Source organism: Enhydra lutris, unplaced genomic scaffold (assembly GCF_002288905.1).
Source record: "Enhydra lutris kenyoni isolate GAN:26980312 unplaced genomic scaffold, ASM228890v2 scaffoldscaffold26, whole genome shotgun sequence".
In the NCBI taxonomy this organism is placed as follows: domain Eukaryota; kingdom Metazoa; phylum Chordata; class Mammalia; order Carnivora; family Mustelidae; genus Enhydra; species Enhydra lutris.
The window spans coordinates 4,601,417-4,623,234 of NW_019154110.1; the positions used below are offsets into that span (position 1 = coordinate 4,601,417).

The 21,818-nt window shown below is 42.0% G+C and overlaps 1 protein-coding gene and 1 pseudogene across 1 annotated transcript in view; one reads left to right on the plus strand and one right to left on the minus strand.

Annotated features, from left to right (window-relative positions):
• Positions 1-21,818, plus strand: part of LOC111151454 (family with sequence similarity 222 member B) — an 83,238-nt gene that overhangs the window by 37,259 nt on the left and 24,161 nt on the right. The window lies entirely within an intron of this gene.
• LOC111151435 lies at positions 15,536-17,283 on the minus strand (annotated as a pseudogene).

The following is a 21,818-nucleotide window of genomic DNA, read 5'->3' on the forward strand; positions in this document are numbered from 1 at the left end:
GGAGTGGTTAGCTTGGATTTAACTGGATGTAGATGTTTTGTATCTGAACTGGGTTGGAGCCAACTGAGTGTTTTTGGGCGTCTGTGTTTTTGCAGATTATTTGATGTATTCCTTCTGCCTCCACAACTTCCAAATACATACCTTCCCATACATGCCCCCTCCCTTCTTAATTTCTGCATTACAGGAAGCAGGAATTTCAGATAGTGTGGATTGATGTGTGCAGCTGATCTAAATGTGCAAACCTATATCTATCCAGGTCTGAAGTTGATTAGTCTGAGAAAAGAAGGGCGAGGCAGAAAGGCCCCAAGAGCTTCTTCTTACTGTCGGGTGTCATCTGGTGGCTATTGCTGTGGAAGTCTGAGGCCCTCTCGGATGTATCACCTGGATGGGGGTCACTCCTAGCACCCAGGCAGAGAGAGTGGGCAGGGGAGCTGTCGAAGGATCACTGCATCACCTGGCCCAGCTGTGGGATGCTTGGCTCCTGGCTTTGGGGTGGTAGCCAGGGGAGATGGGGGCAGCTCTAACAAAGAGGAGCCGCGCAGGGGCCGGGGCCGCGGGTAGCTGGCCTATCCCCGGCGGCTGACCTCCCAGTGGGCCTCCCCAGTTGGCTGCTTGGTGGGTCGCTCTCCTGGCTCCCTGGCTTGCCATTGGCTGTGCGGACGGGAGGGGGGTTGCGGAGGGCCGGGATAGAGTTGAGGGGGCGGGGCTGGCTTCCGGCAGCATAGGGGAGCAAGCGGCAGCCGGCTGGGGGAGGGGGTGTCGGCACACCGTGGAGTGCTGTGCTCTGAGAGCCTGGCACTCGGAGCAGCCGCCTCCCCCTCCCCCTGCCAAGACCGCTCTAAGCCCCTTCTCATCCCTCCTGCCCGGGCGGGGCGAGGAGGGTTGAGCTGCCCCAGGCTGACGGGGCGGAGCCGGGAGCCCCACCGAGCGCTGCGGAGCGAACCTCACCTCCCTTCCAGGGCTCAAGGTGTGTGTGTGTGTGCTTTTTCTAATGCAACCCCGACTTTAGCCGACTTCACCTTGTGAGAAAAGGGGAAATGGAAGGGGAAGCAAGAGCTCCACATCCCATCAGTTTATTTTGATTTTCTGATTCTACCCTTCGTTCTTCTTTCCCTGCCATCATCTCACCCCTGCAGCAGGGTAAGGAGATTCAGGACTCTTATCTCTCTCTCTCTCTCTCTCTCTCTTTTTTTTTTTTTTTTTTTACTCCTATTTCGATGTCGGTCTCATATGTAGTAAAATGAACAGAGAAGGAAAGAGGAGCCCTTTCTAGTGTGGCATCTGATGTAGTAAACCGCGCGGGAGGGGGGGGGGGGAGAAAGAAAAAGAAAAAAGGCTAGGAGTGGGTTTTTGGAACTGTACTACATCTATGTCCATTAAGGCTGTCTTCACCATTTTTGTACTTGGGACTGCCTTAATCAGCAAAAACAATCTGAAAAGGAAGGAGGTGCTAGTGGAAAGAGGGAGCAGCCCCTGTCAAATGGTGGTTGAAGGAAATCCTGATAGTTGTTGGAGATTAACTCTGCTAAAGTCTTTTCCTGAGTACCTTGTTACGGTCTTTGTTTAGTATTCACCTCTATTGGAGGAACCTAACTAGAGTGAGCAAACTTACCTTACTGTTACTGAAGCCTAAAAGTCTTGTCTTTCTTTCCATAGGTTTATTTCTCATATCCATAGGTTCTCAGAGAGGTTAGTTTGTCATGAAAAACCAGAACCAAACTTTTAAAAAATCCAGGTGAGGGGCGCCTGGGTGGCTCAGTGGGTTAACCCTCTGCCTTTGGCTCCGGTCATGATCCCAGAGTCCTGGGATTGGGCCCCACATCGGGCTCTCTGCTCGGCGGGGAGTCTGCTTCCTCCTCTCTCTCTGCCTGCCTCTCTGCCTACTTGTGATCTCTGTCTGTCAAATAAATAAAATCTTTAAAAAAAAAAATCCAGGTGAATTTTGTTTAGTTTATTTTTTAAAGTTTCCTTTCTGACCCAAACTTTATTGAATTGGGTAGCTGTATCATTACAATTTAAATTATGTTTACCTCTTTTGCTTCTAAAACTTAAGGATCCCTTCTTTCTGAAGGACACAGAGCTTCAGCCAAAATCAGGAACCTCTTTATAAGTTTTTAATTGAGAGGAAAGTTATCAGTTGAAGATAGAGAACCCAAATTTTATGATGTTAGAAACAAATGGTGAGTGTGTCTCTCTGTCTCTCTTTCTGTGGTGAGTGGCAGTGTCCTTGATAAACTTGCTTAATTTCGCTGGGTGTTTTCACCAAAGGTGTTTGGACCAAATACATCTTCATGTTGATTAGCAAAGAGCTAGAACACCAGACGGGATGAATATCAATTTTTGGCAGCATTTTGGTAAATATTAATTGAAATGATTGAGTTCATTCTTACAATCCAGGTTCAGTTTCCACGGTTTGTTCTAACTGGAATTCAGTTTTAAAGACAGAAATTATATGCTGGAGCTGTCTTACAGTTTTAACTGATGATTGTTTTTCCTTTGCAGTGATATAGTGGATCTCTAATAGAAGGCAGTTTTTGGTAAAAGCAGGTGTTACGAAGAAGAGGGGTAGTAAGATAGGAAACCATCTCAGTTGTGGAAACTTACTGGGGATCAGGACTCTATCTATTTTTTAAATTTCAGGTAGCCTTACTACAGAACTGTACAAAAAAGTGGGCACCTAGCTGCCTCAGTTGGTAGAATATGTGACCCTTGACCTTGGGGATTCAAGCCCCACATTGGGTATAGAGATTACTTGGGGGGAAAAAAAAAGAATTGTACAAAAAAGTAGATTCACAGTAAACCTTTGTTGGATTTGAGATGTGTTGTTTATTACCCATTTATCCCTTACGACTCCATAATCTTGTTTAAATTGAAAGGCTAAAAGGATCCCCTAGATGTTTTCTTTACTGAGAATAAACTGTTAAAAATCACTGATTGGAGCCTTGACAGCTAGCTGCTGTATAAAACACACTTTAATGTCTAACCTATAGCAAGCTGAGAAAGTAACAACAAAAAATATTTAGAGGCCATTTAAAGCATGTATCACTTCAGCTTGCTTCTACTAAAAAATAAGTTGATTTCCTATTTGGTATCCTAGGTGGGTTTTTTTGTCTACCCATGAGTAAGCAATTAATACAGTTTTGTAAAGTCATATTAAACTTTGTTTACCTTATTTTTTTATATATCTATTTTCTTGCCTGATTTGTGTAATCAATATTTTGCATGGTACAGTGATTTCCCCAAAGAATGTTCCCCAGGAGAAAAGGCTATGTATAGAACTAATCATAGGTGTATCTACACTGATTTCCAAATATCATTTAAAGGGGGATGGAACTCCTCAAATTTGGTCCTCTGCAAGGAAACAATTATATGAAGCCATGACTTCCCATAATCTCTTAGGTTGAGAGATTATCATGGTGCTGCTGAAGTTAAAGTAGCTGATTTAATTTTCTTTAGCAATCTGTTTTTATCCATCCTGATTATTTCTGTTAGAGCTTAGAATGTGTTAAGAAAAAGGGCCCTGTGTTCTCTCTAAAGGGAGGACTCAAGCCCAATCCCCCATTCACATCAGAAGTATAAAATGATCCCCCTTGAGAAGGTGAAGGAAAAGATTGGACCCTTGGTGTTGATTCTCGTAATAATCACCTTGAGTGTTTTAAAGTTTGGAATTGTGAAAAGCTTGCTCAAGATGGGAAAATATTAGAGGCAAACAACTGGGAATGCTGCTCTGTGAGAGACTTATTTAGAGACAATGAATGCATTCATATGGAGATGTGATTGGTGATAGTTTTAAGCTATTCAATTTTGTCTGGTGTCTGAGACAATATTTTGTGTGTGCTTAAATCCAACCCCCTCCCCCAGGGGTTGACTCTTGGAAGCTGAGCCTTTTGAGGAAGTTTGCTGTGAGTCTGAATCTGGAGGGGAGAGGACTTGGTAGAGTCTGTTATCTGCTCAGATAAAGATGTGGAATTGATTGCTGGTGAGTTACTGAACTCTTCCTAATGAATGGTTGCTAGGCAAAATGCATCTCAATCAGTTTTAATCCTCAATAGTTTACAGGTCTGCTCTTGGTGAGGGCCAGAGCTGCCTTTCTAATGATACTGCCCTTTTAAGAATTCTGTTGCATTTGCATATATGTTGCTCGGTTGGACACACACACACATACACACAGAACAGAATGACTTATGGATCTCACTTCATCCATCTAAGAGAATTTAGCTTTTGGTAACCGTGGGTCAACATTGTCTTTCTCCAGGATTAAGTTGTGAGTAGGGTTGGCTCTTTAGTTGTAGGATGCCATTGTATTTGATTATCTTTGGTTTTGTAACTAGTAAGGCAGTGAACTAACACATTCATTTTGGAAACAGGCCAGTGATAACACTGCCCTTGGGCCTGGATGGATGGAAAATAGGACAGAGTAAACAATTGAGGGCATAAATAATGAATCTTCCAACTGAGCCCTGGGAGAGTGGAGATTATCCTCAGAGCTGTTCAAGCTGGCAGTGGAAGGGGAAAAGTCCACTGAATTAATTACCCTGACTATGTTTGATACTGCAGTTATTATGGGGTTGTTAAAGCTATTCAAAACAGGGGTGCTTTTTTTTTATTTAATTTTTTTTGAAAAGACTTTTAATTATTTGAGAGAGCGAAAGCACATGCACTAGCTACGAGGGGGCACAGGGAGATGTTGAAATAAACTCCTCACTGAGCAGGGAGCCTGACATGGGGCTCCATTCCAGGACCCCAGTCATGACCCTAGCCGAAGGCAGATGCTTAACCGACTGAGCCATCCAGGCACCCCCCAGAGGTTATAACCCATTTTTTTTTAAACCATTCAAGTTGCTAATCTTTTTAGAATCCAGGCCTTTGCCCCTTCCCCCAGCTTTAATCTATATGTTAGCATTCCATGAATACTGGACAGTCCTCTTGTTTGGCAAGATCTTAGAATTTTACTTACTGGGAGGTTTTATTAGCTGTAAATACATGTGGTAATAGAAGAAAATGGAGAAAGCCTGTATCTGGTTTAAAAAATTTCTTTAACTTCTTTAGTACATATTGTATGTATCTTTACTACATATTATACTTAGAAATTAAATGTGGAGTTGTAGGGTAGCATTATATAACGACTCACAAAAGGTTAAGACAAGAGTTTCTTCAATCCAAGAGTCATTTCCAGTATTGACACAAACATTTTTACTTTTAGATTAGTTTCAGTGAATGAAATAAGCAGTGTCACTGTTCTCAGCGTTTCTCTGAAGTAGGAGAAATAATGCCCTGAGAATGTCTAAATAACTTAGTGATTTAGTAGTGAAGCCAGATCCAGATCTGGAGCCAAGGTCTCTGGATCCTTCCCTTTGAATTTCTAATATATTTATATTTTTTTTAAAGGAAGCTCTATGCCCAAATTGGTGCTTGAATTTACCACCCCGAGATTAGGAGTCACATGCTCATTGACTGAGCCAGCTAGGTGCCCTGAATTTTTAATACATTTAATTCTTTTCTCCAAGAACTCCTTTCAGGATCCTTATTTATTTATTTATTTATTTATTTTAAAAAAGATTTTGACAGAGATCACAAGCAGGCGGGCAGAGAGAGAAGGAGAAGCAGGCTCCCCGCTGAGTAGAGAGCCTGATGGGGGGCTCGATCCCAGGACCCTGAGATCATGACCTGAGCTGAAGGCAGAAGCTTAATCCACTGAGCCACCCAAGCACCCCTCAGGATCCTTATTTGAAGTGACTTGAAATTTTTCAGTTTGGTGATATTTGATATGATATTTGTTGTCGTTAGATCTCAGGGAGGGAGCATTAGGCATACTAGATTAAATTCAGTCATGGACTGAGTTTGTTACATTTCAGCCTAGCTGAAAAGGGCAGAGGCATCTTTACAATGCATGGGCAGAACTCTAGTTAAGGATTCATTCCTGATCAGAGAATATAGTTATTGATTATTCATGCAGAAGGGCAAACAGGCAAAGTAGAGATAGGTAAAATCCAAAGATACTCCTGGCAATAGCTTAAATAACTTCCTCTGCTTTTTAACGGGGATTTACGAGCTGAACAAACTGATTAGAGATTTTTCTTTCTCTGGTCATTCAAGAGACCAGTAAGTAAGATATCCACAAGCTTGAATTAAACTTAGTTTTTTGATCAACAAAGGTATATAGTATATACACAAAACAAAAGTATATATATAACAAAAGCATGTAGCTCATTACTGGACCTAGAAAAGTTTAGCTCAGTTTAGTATCCTTGAGATTGTTTATTTAATTTTTTAAGACTTTGACCCTTGTTATCTAATTACACTGACATCCTATGGAGAATTGAGATTTTCCTAGTAGATCATAGTAAACTAGCTTTTGGTACTACCATGTCTTCTTTGTTAGCATATTTTGGCACCATGGTTTGTCCAGTGATTCATCATATGTGGACATGTTGTAGATAACCAAACCAAAGAAGTGTTCCAAAGCAAACCCATCCTCTTAACACTGGACTGTGTATACTGTAATGATGAGAACTGTTGGCCAAAATGAAATCCATTTAGGAGTCAGAAGTCAGATTGTGATTAAAGTAGTGCTATATGTTACAATTTTCGAAGCTGAGGATTTCTTTAAGCGCTGTCTGATGGGAAAATGTTTGCTTGTTTCTGTTTCTTTCAGTGGAGGATCAGCTGAATATTACAGCAGATTTAAAAGGCAAGGTTTCCATGACCAATCGCTAATTCTTTGCACTCAGCAAAGTGGTTTTGAAGATCAGTTGCTGATCTGAGTGAAAAATCAGATTTTATCCCAGTTGGAAAACTGAAGGGATTTTGACACTATCCCTGTTGCTTCAGAGGAGAAGCATAAATGTTGTTAGTCATAACTTAAGTTTCTTCTTTTGTTCCAAAAGCTAAAGTATTTTTTTCCATTGGCAGCTCACTTACCGCTTACTGTGTAAAGAATAGAACTTAATCTATTTTTAAAGGACTATCAAGTCTGTGAGAGGTTAAAGACCGCTCATCCCAGGTCGTAGTATATCAGTGGAAAAGACACATTTCCTGAGTTCCTGAATGGACTGTCTGTATTACCCAGCTATTCAGCTGGAAGTGGATATACCATTGTGAAGACATTAATTTTGTAGCTGTGAAGGTACTGGTTTGGCTTTTGCTTATCTTATTCTCCCAGAACCTTTTTCATTCAGCAGAAAGTGGGACCAGTGCATTAATGAAGAATCTATATCTTGGTTTTAAACTGTCCTGCTAGGTATTACTGTGCATTCACTAAGGTGCTTTACAAAAGATTTTGGTACTTAGGTTTCATTCAATCCCTGTGAAGTTATAGTGCAGTTGGAGTGTGATAGTGTGATAGGACATTTCTGCAGAGAGACAAAATGAACCTTTCCTTTTTTTTTTTTTTTTTAAAGATTTATTTATTGGACAGAGAGAGATCACAAGTAGGCAGAGAGGCAGGCAGAGAGAGAGGGGGGGAAGCAGGCTCCCCGCTGAGCAGAGAGCCCAATGCGGGGCTCGATCTCAGGACCCTGAGATCATGACCTGAGCTGAAGGCAGAGGCTTAACCCACTGAGGCACCCAGGCGCCCCCAAACCTTTCTTTTTAAGAAAAGCCCTTCACCTATTTCCATAGTCCATGGCAAAATTAAGTTGGAACAAGTTGCTTTTTTCAGCAGGCCATATTTTAATTTTTGCCTCTTCTCCAAGCTAAACAAATGTCCCAACTGAAATGTATCATTCTTATCATTCATAGTATGTTTTAGGGAGATCGTTCCAAGTGCACTTAGAAGTGAGACGCTGATGCCACTTAAGCCTGCACACCAATTCTGTAACTCTCTCAAATTGTTTCCACCAACTGCCTGTATCCCCCAGTCTGTCCACATCTGCTCATCTCTCAGCTTCCCACAACTAGTTAAGAAAGTACCGTTGCTCAACCAGGGAAATGCTAGTTTTTATCAAAGTCAGAATTGTGTGTGCCCATGTGCGAAGGAGCAGACTTCCATTAGTTTGTTGCATTATTGCGTGAAGAGTATTTCCATGTTACAGAAATAAGATTCCACTCTTCTAAACAAGTTGACAAGTTGCTTTTTATTAGAAGTACAAGTCTAAGAGTTAAGCTTGAAAGGAGAGAGGGGACAACTATATTGATTATAGTTTAATTGCTTTAAAAAAATCTGTTACGGGGCACCTGGGTGGCTCAGTGGGTTAAGCCACTGCCTTCGGCTCAGGTCAGGATCTCAGGGTCCTGGGATTGAGCCCCACATCGGGCTCTCTGCTCGGCGGGGAGCCTGCTTCCCCCTGCCTCTCTGCCTACTTGTGATCTCTCTCTCTTTCTCTCTCTCTGTCAAATAAATAAATAAAATGTTAAAAAAAAAAAAAATCTGTTACATTGGGACACTTGGGTGGCTCAGCCAGGTAAGCATCTGCCTTCGTCTCAGGTCATGATCCCAGGGTCCTGGGATCGAGTCCCGCATCTGGCTCTCTGCTTGGTAAGGAGCCTGCTTCTCCCTCTCTCTGCCGCTGCCCCGCTTGTGCACGTGCACAGACTCACTTGTTCTCTCTCTGACAAATAAACAACATCTTTTTAAAAATCTGTTATGAAATTAAAAGCTATATTGCTGTTTTGCACTGAAAGTAGCAGATAAGCCATGGAGAACTACAGTTTCTCAGTGAGGACCCCTCTAGCCATGCTATTTAAAATCACTATTCCACCCACTTTGCTCATCTCCTAACACTGCTTTTTCTTTCCCTAGTGTTTATCATCTTCTAAGAGTCTATGGAACTTAATCCGCTCATTAAATTTATCTGACCCTCCCACTGTACCTTGTGTAAAAATGGAAGCACAAGTTTTTGTTTGTTTTGTTCTTTGCCAAACCCCTCACTCCTGGAGCAATGTCTTGTTACATAGTAGGTGCTCATTAAATACTGGTATGAATTAATTGGAGAAGTACTCTTTAAAAGATACCTGGGGATTAGAATTTGGAGTATATGGGAAGAGATTATTGTCTTATTGGAGTTAATACTAAATTAGGGATCACATTTCTTGATTAGCTTAAAGGAAAGAATACGTGAAAAAAAACCTCAAGGAATTGGGGTTAATTAGCCCAGATTAGGGAAATGACAGATATTTTGTATTATGCAAATATGAAGGAGCATTATATAAAGATAGCTCTTATTCACCTTGAAGAGGACAAAGGAATAGTCTGAAACTCCTGAACAATGAATATAAGACATGCAGAAGAAATTCCCGATTTTGAAATAAATATTGGAACAGGTGACCAAAGAAGGATGGTTTCTCAGAATTGATTTCTCAACTGTGGCACTATGTTGGAGGCAGTGGTGAGAATGGAAAGAGAGAGCCCAGGGGTCAGAAAACCTGGTTGTAGTCAACGCACTTAAGAGTTTTCCTTCTTTCCTTCCTTCCTTCCTTCCTTCCTTCCTTCCTCTCTCTTTCTTTCTCTTTCTTTCTTGATTCCATTTATTTATTTGACAGAGCTCACAAGTAGGCAGAGAGGGAGGGGAAAGCAGGCCCACCCCAGCCCCAGCAGAGAGCCAGAGAGCCCAACTCGGGGCTCAATCCCAGGATCGAGCTCATGACCTGAGCCAAAGGCAGACGCCCAGCCCAGTGAGCCACCCAGGTTCCCTAAGAGCTTTTCCTAGTTTCTTTATCTCTGAAAATGGGACTAATGATCCTTGCACAAACTATCTCATAGGGCATTTGAGAAAATCAAGTCAGAACATTCATGTGAAAGCACTTCAAAAATTATGAACTTTTCTATAAAGGAAGCAGTCATTAATGACCATATAAAATCACCTTTGTTAGTGATTTAGAGTCATGGAATCTGGAAGTTGGTTTAATAATCGATCATCTAGTTCAGATTCTTAGCTCCTGAAAATAAATTTTCCATCATTTTTTTTCATGACCCTGAGATCAAAACCTGAGCTGAAATCAAGGGGGTCAGATGCTTAACCAGCTGAACCACCCAGGAGCCCCTCTTTTCCATCATTCTTAAGGAGTAGTCATGACTTTTGCTTCAGCATTTCGAGTACTGTGCCAGTATTGAATTAAATAAGCTCATTGTTGTTTATGTTCATCTAAAATTGCCTTTCTTCAGACTTTACTAACCTGTTTGTGGACTCAGAAATAAATCTACTCCCTCCTTTGTGTGATGGCCCTCTTATGGCACCCTTGTTTAAGATCGTCTCTTGCCTTGAAATCACTATAGCTACTTAACTGATTTCTGCCATCTCCTGTTTGTCTTTCACATTTTCGGCAGATTGATTTAAAATAGACATCTGATCATGTTAGTCTCCTTGAAACCTGTCCCTTTCTCCCCATGGCTTCAGGATAAAGTCTGACATTAGCTAATAAGAGTTGCAATTACCGTTGTTGAGCATAGACACTGCACTAAGCACTTTATGAATATAATCTTATTTAATCATCACAGTTATTCTGTAAGATGTTGGGACTATTATACTGATTTAATGTTAAGAATATTGAGCTATGGGGGCGCCTGGGTGGCTCAGTCAGTTAAGTGACTACCTTCAGCCCAGGTCATGATCCCAGGGTTCTGGCTTTGAGCCCCACATCGGGCTCCTTGCTCAGCGTGGAGCCTGCTTCTCCCTCTGCCTCTGCTTGCCACTCCCCCTGCTTGTGCTCACTGCCCCTCCCCCGCCGTCAAATAAATAAAATTTTAAAGAAAAAGAATATTGAGCTGTGACTCCAACCCAGCTTTATTCTTTTTTTTCTTTTTAAAAGATTTTATTATTTTTTGTTTTTTTTGTTTTTGAGAGAGAGTGACAGTATGATAGGCAGAGGGATGAGAGAGAGAGAGAGAGAGAGAGAGAGAGAATCTGAAGCAGACTCCATGCTGCATGTGGAGCCCAACACAAGAGCTCAGTCCCAGGACCCTGAGATCATGACCTGAGCCAAAACCAAGAGTCTGGCTGCTTAACTGTGCCAGCCCACCTTTATTCTTAATCTGGTGTTCTGTCCCTCTAGTATGAAATATAAGGCTCTTCATAACTTGGCACATCAGGCTTATATCCAGGTTTGGCATATACATCTAACACCCACCTCTTTATACCATACCATTTGTGGTTTCCCAAAGATGCATTTAGTTATGTTAGTTTTCTAGCATAGTTGTGCATGCCTTTCATTATGTTAGTTTTCTCTGCCTAGAATAGCTTACCCTTCTCAATCTAGCAAATTCTTGCTTGGCTTTCAATGACCCATGTTATTGTTCTCCCTTCTTTCTCATTGTTCCTTGGAAGTATTTGTTTCATTATTTTGATTTTCAAACAGTTTCATCCACATTTTTTTTTTTAAAGATTTTATTTATTTATTTGTTAGAGAGAGTGAGAGAGCACAAGTAGGGAGAGCCGTAGAGGCAGAAGGAGAAGCAGGCTCCCTGCTCAGCAGGGAACCTGATACGGGTGTCAGTTTCAGGTCTCGGATCATGACCTGAGCCGAAGGCAGAGGCTTTAACCCACTGAGCCACCCAGGTGCCCCTATACTATGATACTTTCACCACAGTAATCATGTTTCTTACCAGGGATTTTGTCTGCCATATTTGTATTCCTAATACATAGTATTACCACAGTGCCTACTGCATCACTTTTGCTCAGGGATTGAATGAGTGAAGGATGTTCGTACTAAGTGTTCTCTTTTTCCATTTACTATTCATATTATAGTTTCTAGATCCCTCACTGTTTATTGCATCTTGGCTGAGCTATTCCTAGGCTTTCCTCTATTTCCATCAGAAATGGAATGACTGACAAACCATAAGTGACTCTTAATCTCACAAAACAAACTGAGGGTTGATGGGGGGAGGGGGGTTTGGAGAGGGGGGTGGGGTTATGGACATTGGGGAGGGTATGTGCTATGGTGAGTGCTGTGAAGTGTGTAAACCTGGCGATTCACAGACCTGTACCCCTGGGGATAAAAATATATTATATGTTTATAAAAAATAAAATTAAAAAAAAAAGAATGAAAAAAAAAAAAAAGAAATGGAATGACTGCAGAAAGTGAACTCCAACCTTCCAAAATAACTTTAAATGAAAAATGTACCAAATGAACAGGTTGTCCAGCTGCTGCTTTGCAAAAGGTTCTGATTGCATTAATTTCTAGTCACCTCCTTGCTAGAATAGAGCCCAAATAAAATAAGAAAAATAAGCAGAGTAGGGGCACCTGGCTGTTCAGTTGGTAGAGCATGTGACTTTAGATCTCCGGGATGTGAGTTAGAACCCTACGTTGGGTGTAGATACTACTTAAAAATAAAAAACTTGAAGCAGAGAAAAAAATTAACAGAGATGAGCACTTTGTGCCTGCTTTTCTCTTACTTTCTGTCACCTCAGCAGGGTCATCCCACTTTATAAGTCACTGTTGATTAAAAAAAAAAAAAAAAGACCACAGTTTTCCCCTTTCTATAAAACAGAATGGTTGGGGCACCTGAATGGCTCAGTGGGTTAAGCCTCTGCCTTTAGCTTGGGTCATGATCTCAGGGTCCTGGGATGGAGCCCTGCATCAGGCTCTCTGCTCGGCAGGGAGCCTGCTTCCCCCCTCTCTCTGCCTATTTCTCTGCCTACCTGTGATCTTTAAAAAAAAAAACAAAACAAAAACAGAATTGTTTCCTAAGACTCCACAATACCCTTAGGGGAGTCTTAGTCCCTTGGGCTGTGACACAATTGAAGAACAGAGAGTCTGGTACTAAATTTCAGGGGAAAAGTTACAGCTCTTATCCAGAATTGAAGGCAAATGAGTTAAGCAGCAGGAATCTATCAGCTCCAAAGTCTATTCAGAAGTGATTTAGTCTTTGCTGTTGGGACAGATCAACAATGCCATTTGCCTGTCTAAAATATGAGATTACACAGGCTTCCCTTAGAAGAGACAAATTATTAGCATAATAGTAGCTCCTTGCCTTGTATAACATCTCTTCTTAGTATTACATGTTAGTGTCACAGGGCACATCTAATGCATAGTACTAGGGTCTAGTAGATCAGGCCATAGTGCCTTACTTAGGGTGGTTAGGGGAAATGTACCAGTTCTCAGCAACTCTCAGCCTAAATGGACTTGGTTATTGTTAAAATTCATCTTTATCAAAGGAAGCACTGGTTAATGATTTTTCTCCTGGCTCAACATGCTGGGCATTAGCTGGAATTGCTGAGTGATTTGCAGTGGGGAAACCATGAGACCAATTTCTTGTTTGTCCACAAATTATTAGCAGTTTCATTTGCAGATTGAAGAAGCAGGAGGAGTGGGCTGTGTGCCAGTTGCAGCTTCCCTCCGATTAGGGTGTTAGTTCAATTATGTCCAATTAACTTTTATTGCAGATAGTGGTGATAATTACTTGCAAGTCAGTTTTTGGGCTGCAGTTATCCCAAGGCTGAAGTATGAACTTGATGGATTTTAATAACCAGAATGACACATTTTACTCCCTCCCTCCACTGTAGCTATTTCTTTTTCCAGACCTCTTTTAGACGGGAGATGAAAGCATTGTAAAAATTCATCTCACAATTAAAATGTATTGTCCTTCTTTTGAAGAGCTGTATAGGATCATATTTTAGAAGAATCTATTAAAAGCAGCCTTAATGGCTTCTTATATTCTGAAATCATACCCTTGAGTTCATTGCTGCTTAGAGAATAGACAGATGGAACTGAATGTCATTCACAGCTATATGTGCTTATTGTTAATATTGTAATAATTTGGCAAGGTGCAGTCTAGTCTTCTGGTTGCATATGAAATTCTTTGAAGTGCAGAAGTAAACTTTGCTTGGGGGCACTTTTATAAAAATTTATCTATTTATTTAAAGATTTTATTTATTTATTTGACAGAGAGAGATCACAAGTAGGCAGAGAGGCAGGCAGAAAGAGGGGAGGGGGAGAAGCAGGCTCTCTGCTGAGCAGAGAGCCCGATGCGAGGCTCTATCCCAGGACCCTGGGATCATGACCCGAGCTGAAGGGAGAGGCTTCAACCCACTGAGGCACCCAGGCGCCCCTAAAGATTCATTTATTAGAGGTGTGCACAAGTGGGGGGAGGGGCAGAGAGAGCGTGAGAATCTCCAGCAGACCCTATGCAGAGCGTGGAGCCTGACATGGGTCAGTCCCATGACCTCCTTAAGATCGTGGCCTGAGCTGAAATTAAGATCACCTGCTTAACTAACTGAACCACCTAGGTGCCCCTGTTTGGGGCACTTATTTATTTATTTATTATTTATTTGAGAGAGAGAAAACGTGAAGAGGGGAAGGGGTAGAGGGCTAAGCAGATTCCTCACTGAGTGGGGAGCCCGACATGGGGCTCAGTCCCAGGACTGTGAGATCATGACCTGAGCCGAAATCAGATGCTTAACCACCTGAGCTATTCAGGCACCCCTGTGGTTTTTTTTGTTTATTTTTTTGTTTTAAGAGTTATTTATTTATTTATTTGACAGAGAAAGAGAGAGAGAGAGAGATTTCACAACAAGCAGGAAGAGAGGCAGGGGGGTGGGAAGCAGGCTCTGAGCAGAGCACCTGATTGAGGCTCGATTCCAGGATCCTGAGATCATGACCCGAGCCGAAGGCAGAGGCCCAATCAACTAAGCAGCTCAGGCGCCCCCAGGCACACCTGTTTTTAACCACTTTTTTTTTTTTTTTTTAAGATTTTATTCGTTTACTTATTTGTCAAAGAGAGAGAACACAGGCAGAGCGGGCAGGCAGAGGCAGAGAGAAGCAGGCCCCCCACCGAGCAAGGAGCCTGACGCAGGACTCGATCCCAGGACCCCGGGATCACGACCCGAGCCGAAGGCAGCGGCCCAACCAACTGAGCCACCCAGGCGTCCCGAGCCACTTTTAAAATCGGCACACTAAGGATACATTTTGTTACCATATAGGAATTTTGGTATGTTATTTTAATAGAGGTTTTTTGACTACTACAAAAGTTTATTTAACAAAATAATCCAATATGAAAATGCACATGACCTGATTTTTGTACTGTAGTAAAAGAGGTGCTAAGGAGAGGGCACATGTGGAAGCAATTGATGTCTTCTGGTGAACACACCTGTAGTTTTTTGTTTTGTTTTTATTAACTTTTTTTTTTAAAGATTTTATTTATTTTTTTGACAGAGATCACAAGTAGGCAGAGAGGCAGGCAGAGAGAGAGAGGAAAGCAGGCTTCCTATTTTTTTTTTTAAACTTTTTTTTTTAATTTGACAGACAGAAGTCACAAGTAGGCAGAGAGGCAGGCAGAGAGAGAAGGGGAAGCAGGCTCCCCGCCTAGCAGAGAGCCCGATGCGGGGCTCGATCCCAGGACCCTGGGATCATGACCTGAGCCAGAGGCAGAGACTTTAACCCACTGAGCCACACAGGTGCCCAGTGTTTTTTGAAGATTTTATTTATTTACTTGGTGGAGCACAAGCATGGGGAGTGACAGGCAGAGGGGGAGGGAGAAGCAGGCTTCCTGCTGTGCAAGGAACCCAATGCAGGACTAGATCCCAGAATCCTGGGATCATGACTCAAGTGAAGGCAGCCACTCAACTGACTGAGCCACCCAGGTGCCCTGAACACCCGTTGTTCATGCTCTTTCTAAGGCTTCTAACATGATGGTGTTATTTCCTTCTATTACCACCATTCCGATATTCTGTTGCTCACTAATTGCCATCTCCATACATTCATCTGTCACAAGATTCATAAAGGAATTGAACCCTTGCAATATTCCTTGGACATGTCTGCCACCATTTAATTTCAGTGATAATTTCTTGTCCAAAACTTTTTTCTATTTGGGAGCGTGAGCTTTGCTCTTGATGTCTACTGAGCTCAAAAGGTGCCTCCTTAAAAAAAAAAAAAAAAAAAATTAATTTTAGCTGTTTCTAATAGAAAGTTGCATAATACCTTTGGAAACATCCTTGCCAGGTGGAGAGAGAGAGACAGAAGGAGTAGTTTGTTTTTCTCTGAAGATGACAAAGTCTCTTTGCTATTTTTTTTAGACTTTCCCTTCATTATTGTTTGATGGTAACCCTGAAAAGTAAGTGGTCTTATGTGCAAAGTCTTATCTCCTTAACATGCAGAAAACTAAAGTTAACTCCAAACTGGGACTGTTCCTAGATATTCAGGTGATTTGCTGTTTCTTTCATCTCGGATGTCCTTGCTCACCCTAATGTCCTTTGTTGATAGGGTTTCTTCCCAGGGGCTCCCTAGTCTCCTTAGATACTTCATGGATGTGGCTGCATAAAAATTTTGTTGAGGGGCGCCTGGGTGGCTCAGTGGGTTAAGCCTCTGCCTTCTGCTCAGGTCATGATCGCAGGGTCCTGTGATCGAGCCCCGCATCGGGCTCTCTGCTCAGCGGAGAGCCTGCTCCCCCCCTCTCTCTGCCTGCCTCTCTGCCTACTTGTGATCTCTCTCTCTCTCTGTCAAATAAATAAATAAAATCTTTAAAAAAAAAAAATTGTTGAGAGTAAGTGGCCAGGGAGAATGGCAATGCATTTTAGGAGCTTGCTTTTCTTAGTGTTTGTGTGAAATAAAGGAAGAAAGTTCATGGCTGCTTGGAGAAGGGCCATAATACAGTTATTTCTCCCCCAAAGCTTCCCTGATCACACTAAAAAGAAAGAAGAGGAAAGGGTGAGTGATAAACATCATCCTTACACAACTTCAAAGTTCTTCATTGATTGTTACTGAAAACCTTTCTGCTGTAGAATAACCGAGACTCTCTGCCTGACAGCTGCTGTTGGTGTGAAAGTGGAGAAGCTAGTTATAGTGGGTACTTTTCAGGAAGTCTGGAGATAAAGTTTATAATGTCATTTGAAACTTTTTGTGTAGTGGGAGGAAAGAGTGTCAAAACTCTTTTCCACTCTGGAAGATACAATAAGGATTTCCTTTAGAGTAAAGGGGTTTTCATGGCACTTTTGGTGAGGTTCAGGATGTGTGCTTAGAAGGAAAGGCCTTGCAAAACACATGAAGTTGATGGAAATGCTAGTGAATGTCAGGCCTGAAAAAGGAGGGTTATTAATAGGGCCATTTCAGAATAGACATTTCTTTTGGAACCTTTCCAAAAGTTGAATTCTCCATCTTTAAGTAAGAGAGTTGCATTGAATGCCACCCAGTGGAAGCATTGCCAGAACAGAGTGGAGGTTGGGAGAGAATTTGAAGTATAGGCACTGGAGAAAATGTTATTCAGGTAAGTGTTGAAAAGAAATTGGAAGTTGATGAGGCAGAAAGTTACAGGAAACCTATTCCAGATGGCAAGAACCCCAAATGTCAGTACTTACCAATGTAGAGGTAAGTTACCTGCATTAAGATAAAACAATATGGTTACCAACAGGCCATTCTCGCCAACTCTTCTTCATAATCTCCAGCCCCCATGCCCTTTGCAGACTTCAACGCTGCTGCCTCTTTTATTTTTTTATTTTTGTTAATTTTTGGAAGTCAAAGTAGAGTTTACTGAAGATGTAGAGAGATACAGATTGAGTGTCTAGGAGACTCGGAAAGGAAAAAAGGAGCATGAGTCCCCTTTTTTTGTGTATTTTTCTTTTGTTTTTCAAATAAAATGTCCAGGGGCATCTGAGTGGCTCAGTTGATTAAGTGGCTGCCTTCGGCTCAGATTATGGTCCCAGGGTCCTGGGATTGAGCCCCATATCAGGCTCCTTGCTCAGCGGGGAGCCTGCTTCTCCCTCTCCCCTTGGACTTCCCCACTGCTTGTGTTCTCTCTCTCTCTCTCTCAAGTAAGTAAAATCTTTAAAAATAAAATAAAGGGGCACCTGGGTGGCTCAGTGGGTTAAAGCCTCTGCCTTCAGCTCAGGTCATGATCCCAGGGTCCTGGGATCGAGTTCCGCATCAGGCTCACTGCTCAGCAGTGAGCCTGGTTCCCCCCCCTGCCTGCCTCTGCCTACTTGTGATCTTTCTCTCTGTGTCAAATAAATAAATAAATAAGAAATCTTAAATAAATAAATAAAATGCCTGGAAACAGCTCAGAATTACAGAAAAGTTGCAAGTACAATACAAAGGATATTTTTCTTCCTTAAGTCGTTTGACCTGATTGCTTCTTCATCTCAGAATACTTTAGTGTTTATCTTCTATAAACAAGGACACTCACCAGCATTACCACAATTTAACCATCAAAATCAGGAAGCTAACATTGATAAATTGCTGTCATATAATTCTCAGACCCCTCTCAGATGTTACTAGTTGTACCAGTAATGTCTTTCATTGCAGTAAGGATCCAGTTCAGAATCACACATTACACTTACTTATTTATTTAAAGTGGGTTTATTTGTTGTTGTTTGTTTATTTAAGTAAACTCTACCCCCAGCATGGGACTTGAATTCAGAAAGCACCGAGTTCTGGCGTTCTAGAGTCATATGCTCTACCAGTTTAGCCAGCCAGGCGCCCCACACATTGCATTTATTTGTTACATGTTCTTGGTCTCCTTCAATCTGGAACAGTTCTTCAGGCCTTTGACTTTCATGACCTTAATGCTACTGAGAGTTATTTTGTATAAAGTCCCTCAATTTAGATTTGTCTGGTGGTTCCTTTTGTTTAATTGAGGTTATATATCTTCAGAAGGAATATTGCAATATTGATGCTATGTTCTTCATAATTTTAAGAAGTGCAGAATTTTTTGTGCCCTATTTCTGGTAATGTTCAATGACTTGATTAAGGTGGTGCCTGCTAGGCATTTCTACTGTAAAGTTACTCTTTTTCCCTTTTTTTTTTTTTTAAGATTTTATTTATTTATTTGTCAGAGCAAGAGAGGGAGAGAGAGCAAGCACAGGCAGACAGAATGGCAGGCAGAGGCAGAGGGAGAAGCAGGCTCCCTGATGAGCAAGAAGCCCGATGTAGGACTCGATCCCAGGACGCTGGGATCATGACCTGAGCCGAAGGCAGCTGCTTAACCAACTGAGCCACCCAGGCGTCCCTCTTTTTCCCTTTTTAATTAGTAAGCATTTTAGAAGGAAATACCTTTTTTTTTTTTTTAGAGTAGGCTCCATGGCCAATGTGGGGCTTGAACTCATGACCTTGAGATCAAGAATCCTGTGATCTACCAGCTGAGTCAGCCAGATGCCCCCTGGAGGGAGATACTTTGAGACTATGCAAATATCTTGTTCCTCTCCATCTTTTCAGTTTATTAGTTTATATATTTACATTAGTATGAACTCATGATTTTCTATTAAAAATTTTTTTCTAATTTGAGTATAGTTGACACACAAAGTTACAGTAGTTTCAGGTATATAACACTAGTGGTCACCTTTTTTTTTTTTTTTTAAAGATTTTTTTTTTCTTAAAGATTTTATTTATTTATTTGCCAGGAGAGAGAGAGAGAGAGAGAACAGGCAGGCAGAGTGGCAGCAGAGGCAGAGGGAGAAGCAGGCTCCCCGCCGAGCAAGGAGCCCGATGTGGGACTCGATCCCAGGATGCTGGGATCATGACCTGAGCCGAAGGCAGCAGCTTAACCAACTGAGCCACCCAGGCGTCCCTAAAGATTTTTTAAAAAAATTATTTGAGAGAGAGACATAGCAAGAGAGAACACAAGCAGAGGAGGTGGAGGGGAAGAAGCAGGCTCCCCACTGAGCTCTGGGATTCTGAATCAGGGCTGGATCCCAGGATCCTGGGATCATGACCTGAGCTGAAGGCAAATGCTTAATCGACTGAGCCACCCAGATGGCCCTGTGATTCAACTTCTTTTTTTTTTTTTTTAAAGATTTTATTTATTTATTTGAAACAGAGAGAGATCACAAGTAGGCAGAGAGGCAGGCAGAGAGGGAGGAGGAAGCAGGCTCCCCGCTGAGCAGAGAGCCTGATGCGGAGCTCGATCCCAGGACCCTGGGATCATGAGCTGAGCTGAAGGCAGAGGCTTTAACCCACTGAGCCACCCAGGTGCCCCTCAACTTCTTTATAATTATGGATTTTCTATTTTATTCAATAGCCTAATCTGTTATCATCATTTGCTTGTTGTGGTGGTTTTTTTGTTTTGTTTTGTTTTTTTGTTTTAGATTTTATTTATTTGACAGACAGAGATCACAAGTAGGCAGAGAGAGAGGAGGAAGCAGGCTCCCTGCTGAGCAGAGAGCCCGATTCGGGGCTCGATCCCAGGACCCTGGGTTCATGACCTGAGCCACCCAGGTGTCCCTGTTGTTGTTTTTTAAGGATTTTATTTATTTATTTGAGAGAACATGAACAGAGGGAGGAGCAGAGGGAGAGCGACAAGCTGACTCCACACTGAGCGCCGAGCCTGATGTGGGGCTTGATCCTGCAACCCTGAGATCATGACCCGAACCAAAATGAAGGGTCCGTTTCTTACCTGACTGAGCCACCCAGCGCCCCTGTTTTTTTGATGTTCAAATTATCCCTGAATGTGTCAGTATATCAGAAAAAAAATTATATACCTATATATTTAGTCTTAAAGATACTACCCAAACTAACATCTTTTCTTTTTTTTTTTTTTTTAAGATTATTTATTTATTTATTTATTTGACAGACAGAGATCACAAGTAGGCAGAGAGGCAGGCAGAGGGAGAGAGAGGAGAAAGCAGGCTCTCTGCCGAGCAGAGAGCCAGACGCGGGGCTCGATCCCAGGACTCTGGGATCATGACCTGAGCCGAAGGCAGAGGCTTTGACCCACTGAGCCACCCAGGCGCCCCCCAAACTAACATCTTAATGAATAGTGGTAGAAAACAAAAGTTTTTAATTATTCTGTTACTAGGACATACCTCCTTCACTCATGAAGTTTATTATTCTTTCCAATTCCTACTGTGCAAACTTCTCTTTTAGGAGTTTCTGTCACCATTTTAGTATTCCATAGCTTCTCTGTTCTTTGACATGTCACCATTAGTCTTTAAACACTTCCTTCCTTCCCTGCACAATAAGATGTTCCAGACTCATTTCTCTGCCTCAGCTATTTCTCCATAGAGCCTTTGTTCCTGTTAGTAGACGACTTTGGAAATCAGGATCCAGAAATCAAGATCTCTTTGGACCTTAGTGGGGCCCATTGCTGTTGGATGGTGGAGTTGTCATTGCTTCCCTCCGGGGATGCTCTCATACCAGTTGGTTTCTGGCTCCCCATAACAAGCCCCCCACCACTTTGTGGCTGCCATCCTCACTCGGCTTGGGTCCCTTTTATTTCCAGTCTAGTTGAAGTGATTTAACAGGGAACTGGGTGAAGGCTGGTAAGGATGCTTGGTTGGTGAGGGAGGCCCTGGAGAGAGTAGTTTACAGAGGAGAAATTAGGACAGGGAATGGGCATGCTGAGTGAAGGAGGCAGTGTACCGGGAATAGAAGAGTTACGAACTTTTGTTGTTGGCTGCTGTCCAGAAGATGTTAATTTAGGTAGTGTTAGTCATTTCTTTGAGGTGTCTTTGAGGTAAAGGAAAGCACATCATTTGGACATCTGTAGGATAAAACGTGTATTTATATATTATTTTTCTGATTCATTTGGTGCTAAGGTAATCTTGAGTTAAATTCTTTGGGGTTTAATATGTGGTATAAGACACACCGTTGACCTGTTAGAACTAGTCATACACTGATTAAAGGAAAAAAAAAAAAAAAACAGTGCTGTGGGGCGCCTGGGTGGTTCAGTCGGTTAATCATCTGCCTTCAGCTCAGATCTGGATCCCAGAGTCCCGGGATAAGTCCCGCATTGGGCTCCTTGCTCAGTGGGGAGCCTGTTTCTCTCTCTGCCTGCCACTCCCCCTGTTTGGGCTCTCTCTCTCTGACAAATAAATAAAAAAATCTTCAAAAAACAACAACAACAACAGTGCAGAATGATTATGGAATTTTTCAGGGCTATAGAAAGGAGCAAAAGAATTCTGATCAGTGAATGAGTTGTGTACTTTGAATCTTTGAGAGGTTTAAAGGACTACTTTTTT